Source organism: Hemitrygon akajei, chromosome 26 (assembly GCF_048418815.1).
Source record: "Hemitrygon akajei chromosome 26, sHemAka1.3, whole genome shotgun sequence".
NCBI lineage: Eukaryota > Metazoa > Chordata > Chondrichthyes > Myliobatiformes > Dasyatidae > Hemitrygon > Hemitrygon akajei.
This window is the reverse complement of record NC_133149.1, coordinates 28,268,529-28,296,234: the sequence shown is the minus strand read 5'-3', so window position 1 is coordinate 28,296,234 and position 27,706 is coordinate 28,268,529. Positions and strand designations below refer to the sequence as shown.

Genomic DNA, 27,706 nt, shown 5'->3' with positions numbered 1-27,706 from the left:
ACCGAAATGTTGCCAATTCCTCCCTCCACTCCTCCGTAGATAATTCTCAAGCTGCAGAGTTCCTTCAGCAGATTCCAGCATCTGCAGTCTCTTGCGTCTCTACTGAGTATACTTCCGACCTGCTGCAAACTAATCACCTCTTTTTAACAACTGGCAAGCTAACACCATCTGAGGGGGGGAGGCAATATCATGTGAGTAGCACAAGTACCGGTAACTGTCAGGTGCCTTTGGTAAAGAAGGGTCAAGTTGGGATAACATTGTTTACAGGTGCAGCAAAGAGAGCTTGATTGATTTATTTCTATACAGCATGGAATAGGCCCGCCAGCAATCCCCCAATTTAACCCGAGCCTAATCACAGGACAGTTTACAATGACCAATTCACTTACCAACCAGTACTGTCTTCGGACTGTGGGAGGAAACCGGAGCACCCGGAGGAAACCCACACTGTCACAGGGACAGCATACAAACTGCTTACAGGCAGAGACGGGAATTGAACCCCGGTCGTCTGTACTGTAAGGCGTTGTGCTAACCACCATGCTACCGTGCCACAGAAAGGAGCAGAGGTATTCTGTATCTTTAGGGAGTTAATGCTTCCATCAGGCTAGTGCTCAGACAATACCCGGAGTTAACCCCAAGACCCAAATGAAAGTAGCTCAGTGAGCACAGACAGACAAAACAATGCCAGATTATTCAAATGCGGCAGTGGTCTCAGGTACTGTTAACATCATCGAAAATAATTAATGCACATCTCTCTCAAATTAGATTCCACCTAACACTCAGAAACTCACATCTTTGTTACAAGTCTTATAGCCACAATCTCTGCCTGTCAATCTCAAGAACAAATAACCCAAGACACAAAGCTCCCTTATACTCATTTCCCCCTTTTGGATCACAAAATGACATACATCTAGGAGCTGCAGAAGCTAACCAGATGTGTGCTGGCATATTTACATGCCTTTAGCCTATGAGAAAGAAATGGTGCCTGGCTAATACCAAGTTTTCCTTTAGCCACAAGAGTAGAGCTTATCCTTTTAAACCAATGAAATCGTCAACTCTTTTTTTTGTGTGTGTGTTGAGTGTTGGAGAAGTATCTACAAGAACACAAGACTCCGAGTGTGAGTCATCACCAACATGCAATCCCGTCTCACATCAATGCAAAGTGGTTTCATTTTCACATCAACGTCAAGCTTGCACAGTGCAAATTGACTGTCAGAATCAATTCCAAAGCAAACAGCTGTGAGACTGCCTCTCAGTGAATTGCGTTCTGCTTTGCTTCAGTGTCATATGGGTTCTTGCCTTTATATTTAAAGAGCTTTAAAGCAAGAGCGATGGCAGCAGCATGAAGTCAGGCTTCTTCACTCCAACACTACAACTACAATAAGAATTTTCCCAAAGATATGTTCATGCGTCAACAAGCAGAATAACAGAAAATCATGCAGCAGGAAACGATTTCCTTTCATCTTCTCACAATAACTGAAATGAGGTCATTATTAATTCATGCTACATTATTATCCACTTACAACCAAAAGCTAAGAAAATTACCTTAACCACTTTAGTAAATCTTGTTCATCACAAACACAGGTTACTAAGATATGTTGGAAGACAGATTTCTTCTCATCTGACTCACTGTTCCATCAATGAATTGGACATTAACTCCCATGGAAATACAATGACTCACTGTAGAGATGGCCCTGGTGCACTTCACATCTGAACCTCAGCTTTTACTAGTCTGGCTTGCTGTCCAAATCGCAATCCCATCAAGTAAAACATACCTTCAACCGTCTATAGCCAATGTTGCAAAAGTAGAACACTAAATTTCCTGCAGCATTTATCATAAGAAAAACAAAAATTGCTTGAAAAACTCAGCAGATAAAACACCATTTTTAGAAAGGGAAAAGTGATTAATGTTGAAAGTAAGAACTAAGAAAGACTTCATAGATTAACTTGCAAACCTAATTTTTCTCTCTCTCCCTCTCCCCCTCCCCCCCCTCTCTCTCTGTTCTGACCAAGGTCTTCAATATAAAATATCAACACATTTTTCTTTCCACAAATATAGCCTGACCTTCCAGCATTTTCTTTTTTGTTTCAGATTTCTAGCACCTGCAGTTTTCTTGATTTTCCATTTCTTTAAGACTATAAGATATTGGAGCAGAATTAGGCTATTTGGCCCATCGAGTCTGCTCCACCATTTCATCTTGGCTGATTCATTTCGCTCTCAGACCCCATCTCCTGCCTTCTCCCCTATCCCTTCATGTCCTGACTAAACAAGAATCTCTCAACCTCCGCCTTAAATATACCCAATGACTTAGTTTCCACAGCTACCTGTGGCAATGAATTCCATAGATTCACCACTTTCTGGCTAAATAAATTCCTCCTCATTTCTATTCTAAATGGACTTCCCTCAATTTTGAGGCTGTGTCCTCTGGTCTTAGACTCTCCCACCATAGGAAACATCCTCTCCACATCCACTCTATTGAGGCCTTTCAACATTCAATAGGTTTCAATAAGATCCACCCCCCCCCCATTCTTCTGTATTTCAGTGAGTACAGGCCCAAAACCATCAAATTATCTTCATATGGTCCTCACCCTTTCAATCTGGAATCATTTTTATGAACCTCCTTTGAACCCTCTACAATGTCATCATATCCTTTCTTCGATTAGGAGCCCAAAGCTGCTCACAATACTCCAAGTGAGGCCTCACTGGTGCCTTATATAACCTCAACGTTTTATCTTTGCTAAGATTATCCTCAAAATAAACCTATTTGGTCCAACATTTAATAACTTTCCCAACATATATTGTAGCAACAAATTCAGTTTGGTAAAACAGGTCACAGGAACGTTATCAATGTTCATCATCCTACATAACTGGAAGCTTGACCAGAAGATTCAGACGCAGAATAACAAGTGGCATCAGCTACAATTCATGATTTCTCTCTAATGCATAGGATTTGGAAACAGATGTGCAGATTGTAATGTAAAAGAACACAAGAGTTATGGCTGCAGAGCAGAGGAGCAAATTGGACTAAATCAAGCAGAGTACGTCGTGTGAACTTAAGACCATCTTGGATTCAACTAGGAAAGGCGAATTGGGGATCACAATGTGCAATTACACTACATCCATTTAAACTCTGTACAAAATGCGTCCTGCCAACTTAACACAATTCCTAAGCCTATTGCAGCACCCTTGATTGTAATTAACGCAAAGCACCATGACAGATTATATGCAAAAAGCTATGACATTTTCTATTGTATTGGAGGAAGGTTCACGCTATGTAAGGTATTTCATTTGCATAAGCATCTTGTTAACTTGCCAAAATTTGTCATCTACTTTCAATAGAAAGTCATCAGTTTCATATCTGGCAGGCGTTGTGAGCGCAAAAGAAACAGCAGCAGGAATAGATCAAAAGGCCTGCTCTGCCATTCAATAAGATCATTGCTAATTTGTCAGTTTAATACCACTTTTCTGCAGAAATCTCAAATCTAATTCCTTTAATACCTAAAAATCTTCTGATTTTTCTCAGTTGTTCCTCAGGCGTTATGCTTTGTAAATCCAAAACAAATTGAAAAACTAATTGAAGGCAAAAACACAGAGCCAGGAATAACGCACCTTGGCTTTGTTTTTACCTTAAGCAAGGCACGCACATAGCGCATGGCGACGCAATAACGTATGCCATTTATGTACTTATACATTATACGTTATGTAAGAAAAGGAATGCTTAATCAAGCAACACATGTACAATATTACTGAAATATTAACGACACAACAGCAGGGAGCTAGCAAGTAAAGGAACACACAAAAGTATGGCTCCAGTCTTTCTCCTTCACTACTGTGTGGTCAGACACAGTCCAGGAAGGATTACATTCCAAGCAAACAAAGGTATAGCTATTGCAGGAGGATAATGATTAGGGGTGACTTTTCTTGGGCAAGGTATGGCCACCAATAACTGACCTTGTCAGCACTCCATTGTCTTCTATGGTAATAAATGGTTGATTTATTGCCCTAAATAACAGGATCAAAATGAAAGATGGCTCACACTGCTCCAACCAAAGGTAGTAATTAAAATTCATTTCAGCCCTAAGTAACAAAGCACAGAAAATCCATATTTTTCCATTTTTATGTAATCAGATCAGCAACAGGCTACTGTGAAGCCAGCATGAATCCACTGTGGCCTTGAACTCTGTGGGAGAAATTAATAAGTTTGTTCAAAGAGGAATTAAAATTTGTTATCACATTCGCAGGGAATTTTCTTGTGGGTTTCTCCCAATCCACGTCATCACCTTTAGCAGCATGTCAATGGGAAACACAGCAAGAAAAAACACACTGAAGTGAAACATTCGATAATGTTCTTCCACTGGAGTTACAGGAAATGATCTTAAATAATATTTAGCATTAGAGAGTATTTAGGGAAGATAAGCAGCTAAATAGAAAATGTCATTGTTGTTTTTCTCAAAGTTCAATGGTCAAACTTGTGCATTCAAAAGTTGGCCTCGGTACAAAATTGACAAGGGAGTTATTGTTATTGCAAGTTTTTCCTCCAGATGAGAAGTGCACAGGTCAACCCTTTCTCAATAAATTCACAATAATTAGTATAAATCAGGTCAAATTGTGATACAAATATGTGAACAATTTACTGTGCACCAGGTAACAAAGGACTGCTGCAGGAAAATATGGTTATGTATTGAAAACATTAACCAGATTCTCAACAAAGTACACTGCAGACGCTGTGATCAAATCAAGACGTACAGACAAGCTGGATGAACTCAGCATGTCGGGCAGCATCCCTTGAAAGAAGCAGTCAACGTTTCGGGTCGAGACTCTTCGTCAGGACTGATTCCAGAACCAGATTCTCCAACCTGTCCACAGTATCGGAATCAAATTAACAGCCTCAGCCCATGTCCCTTAAAATTCAACTGGTAAAAGATTAAAGATTAACTTTTTATTCGGTACATGGAAACATACGGTGAAATGTGCTATTTGTATCAATGTCCACTGTTCGAATATATTCTAGGGGCAGCCTGCAAGTGCCAGCGTAGCATGCCCAGAACTTAAAACCTCTTACCTCATACATCTTTTGGAAAGTCTGTCAGTTTCAGACGTTACACAAAAACTGAGCTAAAATTGTTCATTCCCCCCCCCCCAAATAAAATCTGCACTTCTACCATCTCTTCTATGAAGAAACAAAATTTGATGGAAGAGCTCAGCATGTCAGCATCTGTGGAAGTGAGGTAATAGTTAACATCAACCTCCACAGATTTTGCCTGTTCTCTCAAGTCCTTCCAGCAGCTGAGTCACTGTGCCTGGTTACAGTATCTGCAGTTTCTGGAATCTTTTGTGTGAAGAATCATTTTTTCTCCTCTGTCTCAATATAGCCAGAAGCAGACTTCAAAATGATTTCTTATATCCTGGCCCAACTCATGAGATGGAAATTTGTGTGTTTAGGCAGCGTATAAATTAATTTGTAAGTCTGAAAGTCCTTAATCATACCCCTCATCAATCTTTGACATTGACAGGATACAATACTTCCTTAAAAAGGAACTCCTGGAATTGTGACAAGTTTCAGTTGAATACACTCACTAGACGGCCGATGAAACTTTTCCAGGGCATCTTGGCCGGAACAGGTGCAGTCCTCCAAGTGCTGTCAAGTTTGCTATTTCTTTTTGTCTCTTCTAAGACTTCCTCACCTTTACATTCCAGCCTTCTAGTTAGAAAGTCTGATGCTCTCTTAGTCTTTTTTGATTTGTTGCTGATTACTACATTTTGATGTGGACTTCCTACCTTTGTATAATTTAATGAATAATAAATAACCTACCCTTTCTTCTAAAATGAATAAAAATCTCATCCTATATTGATATCTGCATGTTAACATTTACCCAATGTAAATTTGCATAATTTTAAGATCCATCCATAATGTACTTTATATCATTGGCATACATGGCAAAACAGTTCTGCATTATCCAAGTCATTCACATTTGTAGCGAGTTAATGAGGCTCCAGATAGATTCTATGAGACACCACATGATACTTACACAGCTCAAGAACATAATTATTATTATTACTCTCTGCCTTATATCCCAGAGCTAATTACCTAACCAAAACAATATTTTATTCCTAATTCCATGAGTTTCAACGTTAATTTGTAGCTTCTTAGGCAGAACCTCACTAATGCTTTTAGGGATCCATAATAGTGAACTGCAACTTCTAGTTTACTGCAAGAGTTATTTCCTCAAAAATGGCTTGATAAGTGGAGGCAGAGGGTATTGGTCAGTGGATGTTTTTCTAACTGGAAAACTATGACAAGTGTATATTGCAGGGACTGGTGCTGGGACCTTTGTTATTTGTAAAATATATAGATGAGAACAGAGATGGTTTTATTTTGCTAGTTTGCTTATAAAAGGACAATTGGAGGAGTCATCAATAATGAATAAGTTTGTCTAAGGATACAGAAAAACATAACCCTGCAGGCAAGTTGGGTCAATCTAATCTGGACAAGTGTAACAAACCCCACTTTGGAAAGTGAAATTCTGTTAGAAAACAGAGTAAAGGACATGGGCTTTTACAGAACTGATCTATAAAGAGTCAGACCAGAGCTCAGTAGAAGTGGCAGCACAGGTAGATCAGGTAGTGAAGGTGGATTTTGGTATTATGTTATTTTGCAGCCATACAACACATTGGAGCATTGTGCAGAGTTTTCGTTGCTATGCTCCAGAACAGATGAAGCAAGAGAGTGTGCAGAAGAGATTTACAAGGATGTTGACTGGAAAGACAGCTGTAGATAAAAGAGAGATTGGATAGGCTGGGTTTATTCTCACTGGAATGTAGGAAGCTAATGGCTGATGCAAAAGAGAATAATAAAATTAGGAGGAGCATAGACAGGATGAATAGGCAGAGTCTTTTTCCTCAGGGCAGAAGAATCTAGAATGAGATGGAACAAGTTTAAAGTGAAGGGAGTTTGAAGGAGATTTGGGTGTAGTTTATTACACAATAATAGTTTTCTGCAACAAGCAGCCAGAAGAGGAGCAGTAGAGGCAGTTACAATTAAAATACTGAGAAGATATTTGACAGGAATGGTGCAAATGGATATAGGCCTAATGCAGGCAAGTGGGATTAACATGGTTTAACATAGTTAGGAATCATGGATAGCATGGATGAAGTGGCCTGAAAAGACTTTCTTCTCTTCTTTCACTTCCTTGATTCTATTATGGTTAACCATTTGTGTGTTCCTCCTTCTAAATCCCTGGGATAGAAAACATCAGACCCCTGAGCTTGCCTGCTATTGGGGTAATAATTTTTTTTCCCCCTGTATGACTCTCCTGCTGAACTTGTGTATTTCTGTCTTTGATTCAAATATTTGCAAGGATTAGTGTGGGGTGTGAGCAAGGTCACAGTCCCAGGAACACAAGAAATTAGAGCAAGAATAGGTCCCCCCAGACACCTCAGCACTGCCCTGTTATTCAATATTATCATGGCTGAATTATGCTGACCTCTACTCTTTCATGACATTTTGTCCGTCGTAAAGTAGATTATAAAGTTATGTGTGCACAATATGGGTTTAAATGAATACATTTCTTTGTTTTGTTCCTCCATCATGCAGATTGAAAAGACAAAAATAACAATTAATTAATGTTTGCTATTTCCTTGCTTGCATCTGCAAATTTACCGGTTTAAAATATCTAGATTGTGTGGAAACAAATGCCTCTTACTATAATAGAGAAAAGCTTATATTTGTTACAAGTTTATTTTTACATTTGTTGATTTTGATATCCTGTTTTCTTACCTTTTATTATATCTCCACAATTCCTGGTTTTATTCTCACTATTTTTGTTCTTCTTTTCAGATTCATTCTGTTACCTACTTTGTTAAAAATAGTTGCTTTAAAAAACTTTGGTAGAGCGTTTGAGGAATGTGAATGCAGTTCCATATTAAGCTCATTTTTGAGCACTTCCCATTATTCATCTACAGTTCTCCAATAATCTTGGCCAATATGTTGTCATTATCAAGCAGCTGGATGCTCAAATCTAGAGTCATGAGATAACATTTCGAACCTAACATTGAGTTTGATCATTTAATGATCTCCATTGAGTAACAGTTGCAAGGGTAGATTACCTTATTATAACAAGTTATTTATTGTTAAATCTGGGAATGGGTTGCTGGTTCTGAAACATTATTCCTTGGAGAATGACCTTATTGAGGTGCATGTATTTTGTATTTTAGAACCATGCAAGTTCCAAAATGCTAGCCCCAAACAAAGATGTAATGAATAGTCACCAGGAAGTTAATTTATTCATTTATTGCCTGTATGTATGACTGGCAAGGTCATAATTTATTACCAAACCCTGACTAGCATCACAGTCATTTCAGTTGATGATAAAGAGTCACCCACAATGTTGTAAGTTTGAAACCTCAGGAACATCAGAGCACTGTTTTAACTGACTGCTTTACTCCATGGGTGGAGATGTGTCTCTACCAAAGGAGGTGTAAGGTGCTCATTCCCTCTGCTAGCCTGCAGATCACTCTTTTGGGCAAGGTGTAGCACCTATTTAGCCCTGATCAGGTGAAACCATGGGAGCAGGTGGTGGATGGTCGTATGAGCAGTTGGTGCACATCACAAGTCCTGGTTATGCAACCACTGACGCCAGGCAGAAAATCTCTGACAACACACACAAAACGCTGGTGGAACACAGCAGGCCAGGCAGGAGAAGCACTGTCGACGTTTCGGGCTGAGACCCTTCATCAGGACTAACTGAAAGGAAAGATAGTAAAAGATTTGAAAGTAGTGGGGGGAGGGGGAAATGCGAAATGATAGGAGAAGACCGGAGGGGGTGGGATGAAGCTAAGAGCTGGAAAGGTGATTGGCAAAAGTGATACAGAGCTGGAGAAGGGAAAGGATCATGGGACGGGAGGCCTCGGGAGAAAGAAAAGCGGGGGGGGGGGGGAAGCACCAGAGGGAGATAGAGAACAGGCAGAGTGATGGGCAGAGAGAGAGAGAAAAAAACAAATGAACAACTAAATATGTCAGGGATAGGGTAAGAAGGGGAGGAGGGGCATTAACAGAAGTTAGAGAAGTCAATGTTCATGCCATCAGGTTGGAGGCTACCCAGCCGGTATATAAGGTGTTGTTGCTCCAACCTGTGTTTGGATTCATTTTGACAATAGAGGAGGCCATGGATAGACGTATCAGAATGGGAATGGGACGTGGAATTAAAATATGTGGGCACTGGGAGATCCTGCTTCCTCTGGTGGACCGAGCATAGGTGTTCAGCAAAACGGTCTCCCAGTCTGCGTCGGGTCTCACCAATATATAAAAGGCCACACCGGGAGCACCGGACGCAGTATACCACACCAGCCGACTCACAGGTGAAGTGTCGCCTCACCTGGAAGGACTGTCTGGGGCCCTGAATGGTGGTGAGGGAGGAAGTGTAAGGGCAGGTATAGCACTTGTTCCGTTTACAAGGATAAGTGTCAGGAGGGAGATCGGTGGGAAGGGATGGGGGGGGGGGGCGCAAAACGAGTGGACAAGGAAAATCTCTGAAGAGTTTTGAAAATGGCTGGGATTACCTTTCTTGTAAAGACACTGCCCAGAAGGCGGCAATGGCAACCACTTCGGTGGAAAAATTTGCCACAAACAATCATGGTCATGAGACCGTGATCACCCACATCATACGACATGGCACATAATGACGAGGATGATGGTGATTACTTGATCTATGATCCAAGGGTAAAATATTAAAACTTACTGCTCCACATCACAATATTATCTTTTTCATAGGTCAGATTAATTTTGTAGAAGTTTATTTACTGTGTAACACCATCATCAACACAAAACCAGGGTTCTACTTCTCAGTCATTAGTCAAATAGATTAACCATATCAAACCATTAACTGCTCATTTAAATTTCAAATGTGGTTCATTTTCTTCCACAAAAGAAAGCACTGGTCTCATACACAACTATTTAAAATGCTATCAGTCACAATTATATTCAGGATATGACACTCTTTCTTATCCCATAATATTTTGACACCAAAATAAATTCAATCGTCAAAAACTTGGCCAAAAGGCTTTGATCAGAGGTAACTTTAGAGATACGCAACAGCTTTTCAGGACAGTGCACCCTCCTGTCCTAAAATCCCCAAACACTGTGCGGGACAGATCTACAAGTGCAACAATTAATTGTTATGTTGCACGTCTTTGATCAGGCACTTCTCTTCTGGCAAAACTATTTGGAAATGCAGGACGCAATTGAGAATTTTTCATAATCATAGAAAGTAATTGAGACATTGGTGTGTATAATCGGATGTATTCAAAAGCAACTTTCAAAAAGGAACTGGATATAATAAGACCAGAAGACCATAAGGGGGAGCAGAATTGGGACATTTGGCCCATCAAGTCTGCTCCACCATTCTATTCATTTTTCCCCTCAGCTCCATTTGCTGCCTTCAGAAGCCAGGGATAATTTTTATTGTCCTCAACCTAGAAGGCATGAAACCATGTGCAGCATCATAAAGAACACAGAAAACCTTCATGTCAAAAAGCCCAAATAATCTGTCAAAATGGTAACATCTCTGAACAAATTTAAGATAATCCTGAATTTAGTTAGAGTGATTTGAGTAAAATACTGATTTACGAGGAAAATCTGTCTTTGAATGAAATATGCCACACTTCCAATTAGTTCAAAATTAACAATTTTAAAGCTTTAAAGTTTTAAAGCTTCAGCATTGGCTGCCAGTGATCGGTTGTGTTCTGCAGGGGTTCTGTATTGGGACTGCTCTTCACATTATATATCAATGGTTTGGATGACAGAATTGATGCAGATTGATTTATTTGCAGGTTGAGACGTTGGTAAGGAAGGCAAATGCAATGTTAGCATTAATTTAGAGAGGACTAGAAGACCAAGGATATAATGCTGAAGCTTTATAAGGCATGGGTCGGTCTACACTTGGAGTATTGTAAGCAGTCTTGGGCTCCTTATGTAAGAAAAAATGTGCTGGCATCGAGAAGAAGTTCACGGGAATAATTCTTGTAATGAAAGTATTAACGTATGAGGAATGTTTGATAGCTCTGGGCCTGTGCTCACTGGAGTTCAGAAGAATGAAATAGGTTTTCATTGAAACCTATCAAATATTGAATGGCCGAGACAGAGTGGATCTGGAGAAGATGTTTTCTATAGTGGGTGAATGGAGAACCAGAAGGCACATACTTAGAATAGAGGGATGTCCACTTAGAACAGAGATGAAGATGAATTTTGTTATCCAGAGGGTGGTGAATCTGTGGAATTCATTGCTACAAATGACTGTGGAGGCCAAGTCATTGGGTATATTTAAAGTGGAGGTTTATAAGTTCTTGAATAGAAAGGTTGTCAAAGGTTATGGGGAGAAGGCAGGAGAATGGAGTTGAGAGAGACAATAAATCAGCCATGATGGAATGCAGAGCAGATTCCATGGTCCTAATGTAAATACTACATTTCACTGTATGTTTCAATGTACATATGATAATAAATCAAACAATCTGAATCCATCTTCCACTACAACATCCAGAGCCTTAGAAATCACCACTTAACAAATGGGCATCCCTATACTTGTTGCTTGCAAACAGGGTTTAGGCCTCAAGCACCAGGTCAGCTGGTAAATATCTCTGCCTGGTCCAAAAATCTCTTCTTTTCCTCACCTACCATCACATCCCCCTACTAATTACTTCAAGTCCGTGTCCCACTGTTTTTGACCCAATTGCTAAAGGATATGTTCTTATTTACCCTTGCTAGGCTTCAAATACCTTGATATATTTAATAAAGTCTCCCCTCTGCCATTCTATAACCAAAGAATAAAAACAGAGCTAATCCAACTTGGCTAACATTTTCCTGTTCTGGCAACAACATTATAAATCTCCTCTGCGGTACATTTTTCTATGTAATATCATGGCAAGGAATACTCTATTGTCAAGTGGTGTCCTAACAGGTGTTGCATAACATGCTCGTGTTGTACATGCAGAGTACAACTAAAACAAACATTACATATTAAGATTTAACAGATTTGCAACAGATGAGACCATTAGATAGACCAAATTTAGTGGAAAAGGGAAAGACTAAATACGCAAGATTGTTTTGTTCACCAAACTTTTCATTTTACAAACTTTGTTGAATGGTTTTGCTCATTTGGAGTCAATACTGTCAACTTCAAAATATTTTGATGGCAATGGTATCAGGGCACATGACACAAATTTCAACCATAAGAACACAACATGTAGCAATAATTAAATCTAAATTTAGAGTGAAATATGGCAAACATTGAGTCAAATCACCAGTGTTGTATGTTCTAAATGATTAGTGTTTCACTAAAAGCATTTAGCTATCAACCTTTGAACTAATTAAAGAGTTTGGTGCATAATTTCTAATCATGGGATTGTAGAGACACCGGTTGTCAGGCTGCACTCTTCAAGAACTAACACACTTGCCTCATTAATGTCCACAAAAAAAGACACGTCAATTTACTAAGGACCTTTCACATAGTTTTCAAGATGTCCCTCAGTACCCTGCAGCAAATAAAATCTATCAGAAATGCAGGAAGCACGACAGTAAACTGTGCACACCACAAACCGCAATGTGGTAATTTAATGTTTTAGTTGCAGCAGGTAAGGAATAAACTTTCGCCAAGATATTGAGAAGTTTCCAAACTCTTCTTCATGCACACCGAAGAGAACAGACAGGGATTCAGATTAACATCTCATTGGTAAGACAACACTTGTGATAGTGCACTGCTTCCGCACTGGTTTACATAATCCGTAAATCAATCTTAGAGACACTCTAAGCCACTTCATTGCTCCAGTTTCTGATATGGGATGTGACCTTGTGGAGACAAGAGTGCTACCCATCATGCTACAGGTGATAAATCTAAGCTCAATTCCATCATTGTTGAACTAACTGCATGCTATATGAAAATGGAATGTTAACTCCCTCCTAAAACACAACTTTCTTTTTATTTTCCTGGCTTCCAAAAAGATAATATTTTTGGCGTTTTTCTTTAAATGGGCAGTGCATAAATAGAGAAAGTTGATTAAGGATTTCCATGTTTAAGAATTGGGGTGGTTCACTCCTGTTTTATTATGCTCATTAACCTTCATGTCGGGACCATTCAATTTAACATAATTGACAGCTTAAACAGCTGGCAAAATTACAGGATTGGTTTTAAATCAGCAGTTCTAAATATATATATATTTTTTAAATCAGCTGTTTCATGAGCATACCTTCCCCACTACATGATGACATCATGTCACGCAAGACCCTGATGTTATGAGGGGACAACATTTGGACCCTGGCCATTTTTTTGTTGCAAGTTAATATCAAGGCAATTCTGTAAACTTCATTTGTCTCAGCAGTCTCCAGCTTCACCTAACTGAGTTTCTCCTCAAAAACAGTTACATTGCTCAATCTGTCCAGAAAGGAAGGATTCCTGGAGTGCCAAGGTGCCTGGAACACATGGAGTTGGTTTCCCAGCTGATCAGGGAAGTGCACGAGGGAAAGCGGGACCTAGTCGTACTATGGCTAGACTTTGACAATGTATACAGCTCATTATCACATAAGCTGGTGGAGATTACGCTGGACTGATATCATGTTCCAAGGAAGATAAAATTCCTCATCCTTGAGATCTAGAGTCTCCTCAGGATCAGCCACATCAGACTGGCACTGGCTTGAGAAGGGATTATAACCAAATGTACAAGATCGGTGATTGTCTTCTCCCTGACCATGTTAAGGCAGTGAAGTGGAGCGCAGAGGCCCTCTGACTAAGACAGGCATGTGGCAGCCCCCAATCAGAGTCTTCATGGATGACCTCCCGGTGACAACTCCATCAGTCTCAGGCAGTAGATGGATCCTCCAGGGGCTAAAGAGACTCGCTGCATGGGCAAGGATAAGCTTTAAGCCAGAGAAATCCAGGTCTCTGTGTTAAAGAATGGCAGACTCACAGAGAAGTTCTGCTTTCCCTCTTGGATGGGATTGTTATCCCATCCATCTCCAAGAAACCAGCCAAGAGCCTGGGGAAGGTCTTTGACTTAGCCTAAGATGTGGCTGCCATCCGGAAAACCACAAAGCAGTTAGAAATACAGCTCACCAGTGGACAAGTCAGGCCTACCTGGCAAGGTCAAGGCCTGGATCTACCTGCATGGCATCGTCCCCTGAATCTTCCAGCCCACGCTGGTATGAGATACCCATGTCAACAGTTGAGGTTCTTGAAAGAGAGATCAATGGCTACCTTCAAAGATGACTGGGCCTCCCGCATAGCCTGAGCAGCATTGCCCTGAACGAGAAGAGGAATAAACTGCAGCTTCCTTTCAGCAGCCTGAACAAGGAGTTAATAGTTTCCCGCACAAGAGCATTGCTGCTGTACACAGATTCAGCAGGCTCAAGGTCTCATCAGCAGGCATTGAGGTCCGAACAGGCAGGAAGTAGAAGGCCCAGGATGCAGTGGAGATGGCCAAGTCACATCTGAGGCAGAGGGATCTGGTAGGGATAGTGGTGTCTGGTCAGTCAGGGCTGGGGCCGGTTCCCTTCAACCCACCTTGTCAGCGCCCAGGGCAGGGACAGACAACAAACGGGTCCAGAGAGAGGTGTGAGCAGCTGTTGAGGAGGTGTGTACCACCAAGAATGGTAGGAATGGGGCAACAGGGAGCTTGGATTAGGTGGGAGGGTATACTGAAGTGGAAGATCTCCTGGTCCAATAGCTGGAAGGCAGAACCCCAGTGCATGAAGTTCATGATCCAGGCTCTGTGCGACGTCATGCCTAGTCCAGTGAACTTTTTTGCTTGGGACAAAGGCGAGACACCATCATGTCCTCTCCGCCCGGCTGAGGGACACTGGAGCATATCCTCAGCTGCGTTTAAAAGCTCTGGGAGAATGCCGCTACTGCTGGCACCATGACCAGGTGCTGAAGGCAGTGGGAGAAAATATCTCCTTGGCCATTAACAACAGTAGGCACCTCTGCCAACCCAGAAAGCCCATAGCCTTTGTCAAAGCTAGAGACCAACCACAGCCTCAGTCCAGATCACCAGCAGGCTTGGTCATCACAGCACCTGACTGGCAACTGAAAATCGATCTTGGCAAGCAATTAAAGTTTCCTGACTTCATTTCATCATCCCCGAGGCCTGACATGGTTATTCTGTCAGAAATCTCGAGGCAGGATTGAGGAGGTGTTTGAACACAAGAAAACCATATACCAGGAGCTGGTAGATCAGTGCCAGAGAGAGGAGTGGAGGGCACAATGTGATTCTATAGAGGTGGGGTGCAGAGGTGCACAATGTGAGCCTGTAGAGGTGCTGGCTGCTCGCCGTGCAGAACCTACTCTCTCCTTGGCATTACAGAGGGTGCAAAGAAAAGAGCCATCAAGACCATCTCAGAGGCTGCTGAGCGAGACTCCACATGGCTCTGGATCAAGAGGTGTGAACCCATGGACCAGTGCTGCTGGGACACAACTCAGGGCCTGATCCACCCAGGCTGGGTCACCTGGGCACGAGAGTCTGATGCTGAAAGACCCAAATCACCCGATGACCCCAGGTTAAATCACTGATGATGTGTCCCAGCGTATCCTAGGATATAGCTCAGCATCATGACTACAAACTGTGAGACGCAAAGTTGCTAATGGGTTAAACACAATGTAATCTCTACAAAAAGAAAGCAGTTGGAATATTGCAGCTGCTAAAAGTGTTAAACTGAAGCAAAAAACATTGGAAATGCATCATTGGCCAAGCAGAAGTTGGAGAGATTGAAACAAGTCAATGGTTTTCTGTAAGAGTAGAGGAAAAAAATTGAGGTAAAAAGTATGGGAGGAAGGTGAAGAGCTGATCGGTGGAGGAGAGGGCAAAATGCAATGTCTTGTGGGGAAAGAATTAAAGGACAGAAGGAGAATTAATACTAGTATCAGAGGGAAGCAAGGGGGCCAGTGTTCATTGAAACTAAAGCATCCAGGTGAAAGATGAACTACATTCATAGAGTTTTATTAGGACTGAATGAGAACCCATGTCAAAGAGGGATACATGCACGTTATAATGAACATTACTTCATAATGATGTGGGGTGACCAATAGTTTGCAATATTGCATTTCTTCTTCCATAGAAACTCTATGATATTGTTACAGTCTTAAAGCTTCTGGCTAAATATAACCATGAAAGTTGAAATAGTTTCCATGAACATCTAAACCTTTTAAAGCAGAGATAAGAAACAGACCTAGAAATTGGATTTCACCCATTTTTGGTGTGTTAAATGGCTGTTATGTTTTCCCTGAAGTCAAACTGAGTTTTAGTCAAGAAAATGCTGCATTGAACTATTTTTACTTCAATAAATTGCTATTGTGGATTTTCTCCCATCTGAAAGCACTACAATTCACAGACAGCAGCTGCATGCGGGCACACAAATGCCATTTCATTCACACACTGCCCACTGGGAAACAGTTCACTGCTGTTTAAAATGAACATCAAAAACTGCAGAAGATAGAAATCTGAAACAAGAGATGAAATTGTTGAACATAAAAGGTTCTGCAGATGCTGGAAATATTGAGCAACGCACACAAAATGCTGGAGGAAGTCAGCAATCAGGGAGCACCTATGCAGGTGAACAAACAGTTGACATTTGGGCAGAGACCCTTCATCAGAAACTATTGAAAATACTCAACAGGACTGGTTGTTGTTGTGGAAAGCTAACGAAGGATATGCAACTTGGAATATTAACTTTGAACACTTTTCCTCAGATGCTGGGTTACCTGTTGAGTGTTTCTAGCATTTTTGTGTTGATTATTGGTACGGTTAAGGTGATCTCTCTCTGAATATTTCTTAGCAATGAGCCTTTCTTTCAAGTACATTTGCCATCCCAAGTTGCCAGATCTCATTTTTTTCTACAGCTACATGAATTTTCCCCTCGTGTTTAAATCCAAATATGAAGAGCTCAATTCAAAATTATACCACTCAAATCTTGAAAGGAAACCAATTTATCCTCCGTTATTGAAGGAGAACAAAGACTCCAACAAATAAATGTATTAAAAACATTTGTTCTTTTTACAATTTTTATGACAGGTTATCTTCTTTGAGTAATTATTCATGATTGCAGTTGAGTGATATACATAACCGTAATATAGAATCTGAGCTTTTTGTTGATACAGTGAAAGATTTTGATTATCATACATAATATTTTGACTGGACTGCATAATCATTCTATTGCTGCAGCTACTCGTAGCTTTGAGAGCAAAAAAAATGATCAATCTTTCAAACATTACAAAATTAAATCTTTAGTACATAAAACATGCAGTAGCAATAACCATAGTCTGTCAATAGTACTTCTGACAATCTACAACTGCTGCATTTTAATTAAATGCCACATCCTGCAGCTTCAGTCGTCAATCAGCATGTCTCACTCCTTGCCTTGTGCATGCCTTTGGAAATGAAGACAGTCTTGAAGGGAACTTCAATAAAGGGGTAAGTACAATTCATACATTTTCTTCATGATTATCCCATTACTTACATACCGTTATTAACGGAGGAATCTTGGAACTAGGAATCCCTTACAGAAATTAATTCTGAAAAATTTCATCTGCAATTTTTTTTGTTGATTTTCAAAATATCTCCATCATTATACCCAGATAGTTGCCTCTATACTGCAGTGAATGAAGTCTTCAACATCCTCTTCCTTCAGTACAAATCCCCAAATAGTCTTCTCTCCATAGCACCATCACAGCAGTCACTTCACAACATTTTATCTTCATGTAGGGTTCCCATCTTATCTTCAGCCCACGCTTCACTAGTTATAGTAGCATTACCAATCCCTGTTTCCTTGATGACTCGAGCTTTTCTCCTGACCCCAATGTATTATGCTCTCTCCCAATGTCCCTACTTAATCGAGGATCAATGCAACCCAGTCACCAACTCCTAACCACAGTGCGCAGTGAAGAAAAGTAAATTCAACTTTGGAAATTGAAGCGTACATGATTTTTTTTCTGCTCACCTCTTAAGCAGGCTAATCTGCTTAACATTTGGTTTTCTAATTCACAATTTCAAAGCCACAATTGAAATTCAAGTTAAATAACCTTATATCTAAACCCAAGAAAATTTTAATGACAGCAGTTAGGCTCACAAAGAACAACTTTTTGCTGGCTTTTGGAAAGCAATCTTTTAAGTTAAGCCATTATAATAAGACACCTCAAAGAAACATGAAAGCAATTCTTTAAATATCTGGGGCTGCACGGGGGGGGGGGGGGGGGAGAGAGAAAGACAGTGCATGAACCTTCTGTGCCATGGTATTTTGAATGCTTCTCTATACACTTAAATATCTTTATTTGTGGAGGCCAAGTCATTGGGTGCATTTAAGGCAGAGATAGATAGGTTCTTGATTAGCCAGGGCATCAAAGGGTATGGGGAGAAGGGATGACTGGAAGAATTGGATTAGTCCATGATTGAATGATGGAGAAGATCTGATGGGCCAAATGGCCTACTTCTGCTCCTATATCTTATGGTCTTATATCATTATTGTGTGTGCCTCCCTGACCCCACAGTTAGTGCCTTGCAGAACTGTCACCCTCGGGATGCATTAAGTCTCACTCAAATACGCTCTATATCTTCTACTTCTTGCCCTGAACCTCTGCCCTCTGCTAAGTTTCTCACTAACTGCCTCTCAGTTTAGTGTACCTCAGTCTGGTCCACTCTCAGTCTTCTCCACTGCATGGAAAACAACCTAGCTGAATCAGACTTTCCTCAAAGCAGAGATGCCGCATTACGTGCAATATCTTGATGAGTCTCCTCTGTACCAGCTCCAGTGCAATCACATCCTTCCTTTATTATGGTGACCAGAACTGTAAAGCTATTTCAGCAATGGTCTAACCAATGTTTCATAACACGACAATGAAAATAGAACTGCAAGTCTCTGAAGGAAGTAATACAGGTAGACAAGGTTCTTAAGACAACATATAGATTTTAACAAATAGAAAGGGTCCCAGAACCCATTTCTGATATCCCATTAGATACAGGCTTCCAAGCACAAAGCAACCTTTCATCAAGACCTCCTATCACCAAGCCAATTTCAGATCCAACTTGCCAAAACATCCCAGATTCTGTGGACTCTTGCATCTTGAACCAGTCTCCCACATGGGTCCCGTCAAAAGCCTTCATTAAATCCACACAGAGCAAATTAACCAGACCATTCTTGTTGATATACTTCATGACCTCTTGAAGCAATTCAACCAAATTGAAATCTCTTCAACAAAGCCATTCTGATCATTTTAATGGATTATCTTTCCAGATTAATCCTGTCAGTCTGAATTAGTTTACAATAATTTCTCTGCCATTGATATTGGACTCACGAACCTGTGAAGACCTGAGTCACTCCTGCAGCCCTTACAACACTTACAGTCCGATAGTCAAAAGGTACTTCTTCTGAAAGAGCAATGAGGAGGAAATCAGGCAGTTGAAACCTCAACTTTTTCTTCGATGTCCAACTTTGCAGGAGTGCTCCTCCAGGTTGAAAAATAATGTCAAGTCGAGTTTTCTTGGGTCTCTACTAGTCTCAAATCATCTTCCCACTTTCATTTTTCAGTGGGGTTGGATTCCAATGACAGCTTCTTTCATGGAACCAAACAGATTCAGGCTGGCCTGCTCAGGAGGATAGGAAATAATAGTTCGTCAAGTTCATGTATATTGTCATGGACATACTAACGAGGGTGTAAATTCAACAACTGCACAGTACAAGTCATTGGTGGAACCTCTTCAGACACGCAGATGGAAATTGCCCCTTACATTTCCACTTAAGATGCAAAATGAAACTACGGTGCTTAACCCTGGTGAACAAAAATATGGTCTTCATACCAGTTGATTCAGGCATGGCAAATTTACAGCTTTGGCTATGTTATCTTGATAAGTTTACAAGCGAATTGAGTATTACATAGATTTTAGTAAGAAACTGAACAACTGACCCAAACAAATCATTGTGTTTTCATTCACTTCACCAAAAGATTGTCTTTACTTTCTCACCTGACATGGTCTCTGCATCAATTACTATCCCTTATAGACACTGCATAGCCTCCGTATAAAAGGATTCCCTTGTTTCCTTTCTAAACTCCCTCACATCTGATCTTACAACTGTATTACTTCAGTTTAGATTCCTCAGTCTAGTTGTATTTATCATAGCAGGCAGCACTGATATTGCAAAAACGTTCCTGTCCGAGTCCAAGGTCATAGAGGCTTAAGCTTCATTTCACAGACTAGAGCACATAATTGAGGCCAATGCTTTACTGGAGAGTTCCATACACAGAGGTACAGCTTCCCTTCAGATCGGATGTTAAACCCAAATCAACTCTAACCTGAAGGAGGGAGCAAAATATTGCAGTACACAATTTGGATTAGAAAAGGGTACTCTGCGGGAGGAGTTTCTAGCATATATCTCTCAACCGATATCAATACAACCAACTAAATGGTTTTCACTCCATCGTTTAAGAAACCTTGCAGCACAGAAATTGACTGCTACAATCCCTCAAAACAGAGAACCACACGTGATAAGTTTTTTTTATTGGTTTTTCGCATTTTGGGACTGCCTGACATTTCTTCATAAATGAAAGTCCTTGACTTTGCTGTTCCATTTCTTTCACCTCATTAGATACAAACTTAGTGTCCAAGTGAAAATTTCCCTAAATACTATGCCTTCCTTAGCACTTGTGTGTCTTTGTGCCTGTGAATTTGTGGTAAAACTGCTCTATAATCTAAATATCCTTCCAATAGCATGGCTTGCAGCACTACATACTGTATGCATTTTTATAAACTCACACAGGAAAATGAGTTGGTTTCTACTGCAGGAAAAGTACCCAGGACAATCCTCTGTACACAATGGGTTGGGTCCAAGTTTTATTGAAGGGACACAATCAAGGGTATATTCATACACACCTGAAAAAATATCAAAGGCAAGTTCCAACTCTAAATAAAGCTGACACGTGTACTATTCATCGAAAAATGAACAACGTCTCTGACAAGTATAATGAGAACTTCAAATGACTTTGTAGCATAACTGGCTGGAACGCAAAACTTTTCACCAACTGGATGAAAGAATAAAATATCAGGACTTGAGAATCTGAATAAAATTGTAATGTGGGAGGCATAGATTCGAGAAGTGCCACTTTCAAGATGAGTCATTATTTTTGATTCCTGAAGACGTCTTGTGGCTCATTTTGTCACTTCACATGCTGTCTTATTTTCAGTAATTATGGAGTTGACGTTATCGCTCTACTTTTTCCCATATTGATTGAAAGGAATCCATGTATGCTGATACTATTTTTTTTAAATAAACGGTCTCCAGGTATTTTGCCACCTCACATTGGTGCCTAGAAGCTAAGTGTCGCAAAAATTGGACTGGAATCACCAACAATATCATGAGTGATGCAGTGTTTGGTGCTGCTGCGAACTATTTCTGTCCCACCTTGAAGAAACACATTGAAAATTAAAGTAACACACAGAAAATGCTGGTGGAATGCAGCAGGCCAGGCAGCATCTATAGGAAGAAGTAGAGTCGACATTTCGGGCCGAGACCCTTCGTCAGGACTAACTGAAAGAAGAAATAGTAAGAGATTTGAAAGTAGGAGGGGGAGGGGGAAATCCAAAATGATAGGAGAAGACTGGAGGGGGAGGGATGAAGCTAAGAGCTGGAAAGTTGATTGGAAAATTAAAACCTGGGTCCTAGCCTCTTGATCTAAATGCAAGTACTTTTAGCATCACAGAATTGTCAGCAGCCAAACAGACCATTACTCCAAAAACAGAATTATAACTGATTTTTTAATTCCACAGCTCCCTCAAAAAGGGACCTGATCACAGATCAATGGATCATTAGTGAAGACCTTCAGACTCTGTATTTGCTAATAGTCTTTCCTCTTTTATTGTTTACACCATTATTTCAACAGCATCCAAATTCTATCTCTTCTCTTATTAGAACTTGCTTACTGTACGCCATTCTCAAAATAGCAAAGAACAGCTCAACACCACCATTTTCTACCCAAATGATGAAGCATTTCACAGACATACTGTTCCCTGGAAATTAGATCAGCAACATCAACTCGGAGTCCTACACAATCCACTTTGAAAATAAAACATTTGAATTTGATTAAAATTAAAGAACCTCTGTGAAAGGACCACAAATTTCAAGGCAAGTCGAGTTTAGTGACCTAAGCACTAGTACAATGAGATACAATGAAACACTTGCTTTCAACAGCACGTATGTATGGACAACTCAGAGAGAGAGAGAGGAAAAAAAAAGTCCATATGAAACAAGAACTTAGTGCAAAGTACAGAGACATAATCAGCAACAAGTCCATGTAAGAATGGCCTGTAGTATTCCATCGCTGAAGTCGGTTTAGGGCTGTGCAAATCATTCCAAGAACCAAATGGCTTATTGTGTGTACTTGATGCAGACAGAATGCCAGACCCAGGCAGCGGCGTGAATGCCAACACCATTACTTTCCAACCGCCTGCAATATGCGCTGGCGACTCATTCAGAGTCCACACACTCAAAGCCCACAAGACTTGAAGGAGCTAACTGCTGGGAAGCTAACTTGTGGATATGCAGTTTAAGCTAGACCCATCTCCCTTCCACCTCTCCCACTCTGCCTGTCCCCACCACTCTTCAAATGAATAGCTGTTTTTCCTCAATTCACCTCCAAGCCTTTCACCCTTCAGCTAAAAAGCATTCCGAGGCTAGAATCCCTACAAGCAGCACTGACGTTTGCTGCCAGGCTACATCACTCGGTTCTGGGTGATAAAGTTAAGGCCCGGAGTTTATCATTAACATTGATGGCATCCAATACATTTGGTGCAGGCACAGTTTCTATAAAATTAATCTTGTATATCTGCCCATATGTGAACTACACTGCCCAGCCCCTTGCTTCCCCAACCACCAGGAAAGGAAATCATTTACAAAAACTAGAATTATCTTGTGGGAACTTTACTTATCAGTGTACAAACTTAGACTGATGATTTTTGTTCTTGCATTATTAGCCAGTTAGTTGTGAGTGATCCAAAATGAAAATTACAGAGGTTTCATTTTAAAATTTACTAAAATCAATAGCCATCAGCACTTTGAAATGAAATCCTGATTAGATAGTGTTGTTTTATCTCTTTATATGTACCCCAAGTCATATCCTGGAGTCTTCAGAAAATCATACAGGATTTATCTGAGCGGATTATGTATATCTTATTATCCTCTTCAACCTCAGGACAATAGTGAACTGTCCTGAAAAATATATTAATTTAAATGTAGCTGTCTATGTCAAGCTAACAATTTTAGCTTGCTTGCTAATAAATTAAGCTCCTCTAACTTTACATAAACAAATTCAGAAGATTTTTTTAAAAGGAGAAAAGACTTTCAAAAGTTCATGACTACATCTGTTTGAAAGATTCAAACAATGCCATTTTACAAGGGCAAAGTCAAGAGACTGAAGACCAATTTATAAACAGGTTCATGGCCACCATGGGCACAAGTTTGTATTTATACAAAGTACTGATTTCAGTCTTGCTTTAATTCTCTTCATTATCTGTCATTAGTGGACTTTATTTCATGCACAGTCAACTATCTCACACTTTAAGCATAGATGATATTCATACAAGACAAATGACAATTGCAAAGTCATCATAGCAATCTTACTGCTGGATTTATTGCAGTAGTTTGAAATAAAACTGTCAGGAATATTTTTTAAATGGCCCGTTTCCTCCCTCACAAAACTTGAAATGAAATTTTATGTATAAATTACAGGTACTCCATGTTTTATAAAATTTGCATCCTCTCAAGAGGAACTGAATGGCAGCGATAAGGTAAAGTCACAAATATCATGATGCTTTCCCTCACTCATACCTCTAACAGAGAGGTGTGTGCGCTGGTCAACCAGATGGGAACTGGTTTTTGGTTGTACCTGTCACCACATCAAACAAATTGACTAAACCTGCTTTCCCTAGCCTTTACCAGAGTCTGCCACCACCCAAGCCTGACTGAGTACCAATCTGACAGTCCCTTCCTTCTCATCAAGTCAATGCCTGTCATTGCAATTTTAACAGCCGCCTTCAAGTAACTCCAGAGTACACAGTGTGATTGGCCAGAGATTGTGAATTCCTGTGGGACAAAATCTGTTTACTTCAGATGACATGAAATATGCATCTCTAAAAAAAGGAAATACAGAAAGTTAAAGAGAAAAGAGAAATAAACACAGTAATGAGATGAGTAATGAAAAAGGGCACTGCCTATAAGCTTAGAATTTATACCTCCAATTAGAATTAGAATTGGTTGAAGTAGAAGATAAAACCAAAAGTTTCTTTATCTGAATGAAGACAGCATTAGTGACAGGACAAAAGGTAAAGTAGAAATAAACTGGAATCAAATAGTTATGACTTAGATGTGGTGGCAACATGACCAGGGTTGGGAATTCAATATTCCAATATGTTTAACTTTAATATGACATAGCTTGAATAGAAAAGGAGGACGGAAAGCTATAATATAATAAATAAGGAAAGGATAAAAAAAAAAGTAGTGAAGTAGTGTTCATGGGTTCAATGTCTATTTAGAAAATTGATGGCAGAGGGGAAGAAGGTGTTCCTGAATTGCTGAATCCTTCCTGATGGTAACAATGTGAAGAGGGCATGTCCTGGGTGATGGGGATTCTTAATAATGGACGCCGCCTTCCTCAGGCACCGCTCCTTGAAGCTGTCTTGGATACTAGAAATGGTGATAAATGAAATGGTCATTTAGTCAAACATTCAATCAAAGGGCCTGTTTCTGCGTTGTATGATCTTGCATCTGTCCGGCAAAGGAAGGCTATTTTAATTCTAAGACAGTGCAATGGGCAAGTATTAATTAATACTCATGTCACTTGGGGATCTTTAGGTAAGAGCTATCAAATAACACGATGGAATTTTATGTGGAGACAGTGGTTCAATTCAATCTAAAACCAGAGCTCAAATCTAAATGTAGGTATGAGGCATGAGTTGACTGTGGTAAATTGAGAAAATAAATTTACAGATATATAGTTAATACCAAACAATAGATAATTAATATTTAAAGAATTGCTAAAACTCAGAATAAAATGCAACAAGTGCAAGGGGCTGGATGGCCTATTCTTTGCCTTTATATATTTTTTACACTATGTTCTCAGATGAGAGTGACCCAGAACCGAGACCCTGATGCTAATATAATTACTGTCACTCACAATCCTCCTCTGTATTTGATTCTATTGGAACAACTGGTCCACAAATTCTTCCAACCTTAGATACTCTGACCTCATTCAAAATATCAAGCTTCTTGATCACATCAAGAGTACTGCTTTGAAAAGTCCTGATGCCGACTAAAATTTGCACTGACTTAGAGAATTTTGTCGGGAGTGGAAAAGAAGGTGATAGGATAACAAAGACAAAAATGTACGAAGGGAAGAGGTGCAATTATCTCACACATTTCCAGGCCTCAGAAGATTGCCAAGTGGTTTTGCAATGAATTAAGTACTTTTGAGGTGACATTCACAGCTAGGTTGGAAACAAAGATTACAGAGCTCAAACAAAATTAGAAACCCTTTCTTCTGTTTATCGCTGAGTGACATCTAGGGTGGAAGCTGGAGCCTGAATCTGAAGATATTGTTCATATATTAAGGTACCAGTATCTTTCCCTATCAAAACAAAATTTATAATATTTCCAAATGCCTTTATTTCACTTCATACTCTCATATGAATAAACCTCAGACCTTACCATGCATGTGAGAGTCCAAATGTATATATTAATATTGTGAAACCTGCATCATAGCACTTCACAACAAACTACCAGGCAAAGGAGGAAAATTGAAATGATGAACAACATTATTTAATAGTACTTTCTTCTAGCGAACATCAACTGGCATGGTTAGCAAGCTCTCCAGAACGGCAGCTGGCCAGGCTGTCTGAATCAAGGAAATGTTAGTTAGCTGGCTGTTCAACTGTGAAGAGAATCAAAGCCAGACTTGATCCTGTCCATATCACAAGCTCTTGGCTAGCTTTTCTGCATTTTTAAATGACTATAGTGCACCAACCACAGTGTTGGCTGAAATGAAACTATACAAGTATGGTTGCAACTCTGCAGGAGCTGAAGACTGAGCATTCAAAACTCTTGCATTATCTTGAAATGGCAAGCTGTTTTCAAAGTCAGAATTGAAAAAAAAAAATCAATTATCACACTCATTTGTGCACACTGGGCAAAACTAGCTGCACATTACAAAAATACAACATCACTATTACACATTTGTATCTGTGATGGGTTTCACAGATGACAATACAGTGGCTTGAAAAAGTATTCAGTCCCCACAACCATTTTCACATTTTACAGTTTCATTTTCTAAATTTAAAATATATTGAAGAAGGATTTTTGAGCTAATTTACAAAAACATTGGACATCACGTCAAATCAAAAGAAACATTCTAAAACCTGTCAACAACTTACTAAAAATTAAAAAGCAAAATTGTGAGACTGAAAAAGTATTCATCCCCTTTGCTATTACCATACTAACTTTCCTCAGGTGCAATATACTATATTACCTTATCAACTCACTGACTTAGTTAATGTAGAAAATTGGAGGATCACCTATTTTCAATGATTTCATAAGAATTAATATACCCTCCCTCTGTTAGGTCCAACAGTATGGTAGATTTTCAACAAACCAAACCAAAACTAAGATGAAAAAACATTCAAGACAAGTCAGGGAAATGATAATAGAAAAGCACAAATAGAGGCACTGATTGTGTGGAAAGACAGAGGCTTTTTCCCCAGGGCTGAAATAGCTAACATGAGAGGGCCCAGTTTTAAGGTGCTTAGAAGTAGGTATAGAGGAGACGTCAGGGGTAGGTTTTTAAAAAATATAAACGCAGAGAGTGGTGAGTGCGTGGAATGGGCTGCCGGTGACTTGGTGGAGGTGGATATGATAGGGTCTTTTAAGAGACTCCTGGATAGGTACATTGAGCTTAGAAAAGTAGAGGGCTATGGGTAATTCTAGGCAATTTCTGAATTAAGTACATGTTCGGCACAGCATTGTGGGCCGAAGGGCCTGTGTTGTGCTGTAGGTTTTCTACGTTCTTAAATCTGGGGAAGAGTAAAAGACCATCTCAAAGGCACTGAACATACCTCGGAGCTCAGTGCAGTGCATCGTGAAAAAGTGAAAAAAAAAACACAGCTACACTGCCTAGATCAGACCACCCCTCTAAACCCAGTTGCCAGAGAAAATGGCACTTGTAAGAGAGGTTACTGTGATGCCAACAGTCACTCTGAGTGAGACGCAGAAGTCAGTGGCTGCAACTGGAGATGAAGTTCATGGCTCCACAATTTCTAAAGTCTTGCACGAGAAGGGTATTTATGGAACAATGGGAAGGAAGAAGCTCTGGTTTAAAATAAAGCATATCCTTGCCCGTAAAGACTTTGCAAAGCATCACTAAGAAGGCACTGTAAAGATGTGGAAGAAGATCTTGTGATCAGATAAGACCAAAGTGGAAATTTTGGCCTCAACACTAAGCAGTACATGCGGTGTAAATCTAATACTATGCATCAGCCAGGAAACACCATCCCTACTGTAAAGTATGGTGGAGGTAGCATCATGATGTGGCAATGCTTTCCAACAGCAGGGAATGGAAATCTGGTCGGGATTGATGGGAAGATGAATGCTGCTAAATACAGAGATCCTGGATAAAAACCTGCTAGCCTCTGCCAGAAAGC

At 40.0% G+C, this 27,706-nt stretch overlaps 1 protein-coding gene across 9 annotated transcripts in view; it reads right to left on the bottom strand.

Moving 5' to 3' along the window:
- The window catches only part of opcml (opioid binding protein/cell adhesion molecule-like), a 2,143,861-nt gene that overhangs the window by 559,557 nt on the left and 1,556,598 nt on the right, over positions 1 to 27,706 (bottom strand). The gene's annotated exons all lie outside the window — the stretch shown is intronic.